The sequence below is a fragment of the Macrotis lagotis genome, chromosome X, assembly GCF_037893015.1.
Source record: "Macrotis lagotis isolate mMagLag1 chromosome X, bilby.v1.9.chrom.fasta, whole genome shotgun sequence".
NCBI lineage: Eukaryota > Metazoa > Chordata > Mammalia > Peramelemorphia > Peramelidae > Macrotis > Macrotis lagotis.
The window spans coordinates 694,677,708-694,680,837 of NC_133666.1; the positions used below are offsets into that span (position 1 = coordinate 694,677,708).

General features: G+C 48.2%; 1 pseudogene; it reads left to right on the forward strand.

Annotated features, from left to right (window-relative positions):
- The first annotated feature begins 517 nt into the window (after window positions 1-517).
- On the forward strand, window positions 518-987 carry LOC141498134 (large ribosomal subunit protein uL23-like; annotated as a pseudogene).
- Window positions 988-3,130: the final 2,143 nt, after the last annotated feature.

A 3,130-nucleotide genomic window follows, 5' to 3' on the forward strand; every position in this document is an offset into this window, starting at 1 on the left:
TTTAATTTTAATTTTTTTCTCTCCCCTTTACTTTATCATTCAAGCGATTCTATATTTTTTTTGGGGAGGGGGAATTTTGTTTATTTTGTTTTAAACAAGAATTATTTTATTAATGTATAAAAATCATTATTTGTACAAAATGAGAATAAATAAATATTAAATTAAAAAGTGAAAAAAAAGAAAATTACCAGACTCACTATGTGATTTTTCTGTGGGAGAAGAACAATCAGAGAAGACTCCCCAGAGGAGATTGTATTTGAGGGGATCCTTAAAGAATAGGTGGAAATTCTTGATGAGAAGAGGGAGGGGGAAGACATTCCCAATATAGGAGGTGGGAGACTATACTGTATTAAGGTAACAAATCAGTGGAGTTTAACTGAAGAACAGGGTGTAGGGGGTGATTTGTGAGAAAGTCTGGAAGTTAGGCTGATGGCAAATTGTGGAGGGCCTTGATTGCTGGAATGAAGAGTTTTAACTTCATAAAAGCTATAAAGAGTAGGTGAGCCTTCCCCCCAAGATGGCGCCGAAGGCCAAGAAGGAAGCCATCGCCCCCCCAAGACAGAAGCCAAGGCCAAGGCCTTGAAGGCCAAGAAGGTGGTGTTGAAGGGCATCCACAGCCACAAAAAGAAGAAGATCCAACCCTCACCCACCTTCCAGAGACCCAAGACACTAAGGCTTCAAAGGCAGCCAAAATACCCTCGGAAAAGTGCCCCTTGGAGAAACAAGCTTGATCACTATGCCATCATTAAGTTCCCCCTGACCACCAAGTCTGCTATGAAAAAGATTGAGGATAACAACACCCTGGTCTTCATTGTGGACGTCAAGGCCAACAAACACCAAATCAAGCAGGCCGTAAAGAAGCTGTATGACATTGATGTGGCCAAGGTCAACACACTGATCCGGCCTGATGGAGAGAAGAAGGCCTATGTCCAGCTTGCTCCAGACTATGATGCTTTAGATGTTGCCAACAAGATAGGAATCATCTAAACTGTCCAGCTGCCCTGCTTCTTCACCCACAATAAAAAAGTTTTCCAGGAAAAAAAAAAGAGTAGGTGAAAAGTTTTCAGCAGAGAAGGGATATGACTTGATTGGTGTGCAGAGAGTAATGGGCCATATAGAGCATGACCAGAGGAAGGTCAGAGAAAAAGAAACCATTGGCATATGAAGATGAGTTGGAGGACTGGGGAGGAGTGCTCTGTCTGAAACTTCTAATCAAAATGGATAGCCTGAAGAGGTAGTGAGCTCCCCGTCAAATGGGATCTTCAACAGAGACTGCATGATCACTCATTGGGAAATAATAGCTCCTGTTTGTGTAATGCTTTGGGGGTTGGAAAAGTATTTTCTTTCCTTGAAATAATCTGATAATGTAGGCAGTGCCAGTGGGCTTGCCCACAGAGAAACTTACCCAGCTGGTAAGTTTCGGGGCTGGGTTAGAATAGATAGATGCCTTCTAAGGGTCCTTCTGATGCTAGAACTAGGATTCAAGGTCAATCCATCAAGGACCTGTGATTTCATCACTCCAGAGGCCCTGAGTGGGGTGGGGCAGGCTCAGAGAGTGGGGGGAGAGGGGGATGCTTGGCTTTGGGCTTTGTCCCAGGCTCGGGGTTCCTGCAGCTGTCCCCTGAGGACACGGTGTCTCTATTATCACCACCTACCCCACCCCAGCAGCAAACTGAGATGACCTCAGCAAGCTTCGGCCCTGGGCCAGGCGGCCTGCCCGCCAATCCCCCTGACCTTCCCAGTCGGGCCCCTGCACCTGGCCAGGGCTGACAGAGCTCTCTATTCCGGGGTCCCAGAGCCCAGCTGCCTGCAGGGAGTTATATTTAGGAGGGAGCTGGGGGTGTCTCTGGGGCCAGCTGACCCCCTTGGCCCAGAGAGCCCTCTGAGCCCAGGGCGTGGGCAGGAGTCAGCACCAACACAGAATGTCCGAACTGGAAGGGACTTTGGAGACCAGTGTCACAAGACCTGGAGGGACCTGGATTCTAATCCATGTTCTGCCCTTTTGTACCTGGGTCACCTTGGCTTCCCTTTCTTTGGGTCCCAGTGTCCTGGTCTGTAAAATGAGATGGTCAAACTGCATGTTAGAGAGGAAAGGAAACTGTCTTTGGCATTAGGGATCTTGCTTTTGCAAGGCACTTCACCTTAATTTCCTCCTCCATAAAATGACAGAGTTGAACTTGATGCCCCTAGGGTACTTCTAGAGATAGTATCCCAATCCAACATCTCTAGAATTACAGAAAGGGAAACTGAGTCTCAAACCCATTTGTAGAAGTCACACAATGAGTCATAGCAGACAAAGAGCAATTTGGATGGACCTTAGAAGTCACCTAGCCCAACCCCCTCATTTTACAATTGGGTAAACTGAGGCCCAGAAAGGGTGAGAGATTTGCCAACATCACTCAGCTAGTTGGTGGAGGAATAGGACCTGAAAGTCTCCCAACCCCAAGTCCAATGCTCTAAGGGGATTGTCTCTCTTGAGTCAGGAGGGCCCTGGGGGAGGAAAGCAGGGTGGGGGGGGAGGCTGTGGGGGAGACCGGGCCTCACGCCTGGCCTGTAATTTATGGGACCTTGTGCTCCGAAAACTAATAAAACCAGTTTGAGCTTCCACTTGGCCGTGATTAATGAGGGGTCGCTCCATCATCCCTGCTCGGCCCAGCCTACACGAGGAGACAAAAATATACAGATTACGGGAGAAATCGAGAATTAACAAAACATCTGTTAAGGGAGCAAGGAATGTCCTGTCAGGACCCATCATAAATCAGACCTCACCCCGCCCACTGCTGCTTCCCCCAGCCCCTTCTCCCATCAGCTCTGAGCGGCTGACAGAACAGCAGAGTCTGCCTGCAGGCTTGGGGGCTCCCCGGAGGAGGGGGCCCAGAGCCGGCCCCTAGCTGGGGAAAGGTGCAATTTCTAGCAAGAACAGGAAAGAGGTACCAGTGAATGACATAGCAACTACCCCCGATACTTCCAGAGCCAGTTCCTTCTTGCCTCCCCTCTTTTCAGCAGGTCTTCAAATGAAGAAAGAAACAGCCTGGTCAAGTGGAGGCAACACTGGTGTTTGAGGCAGGAAGACCTGGGTTTGAATTATGCCTCAGAGAAAATACTAGATAGAGGACATTTTTTTTTTTGC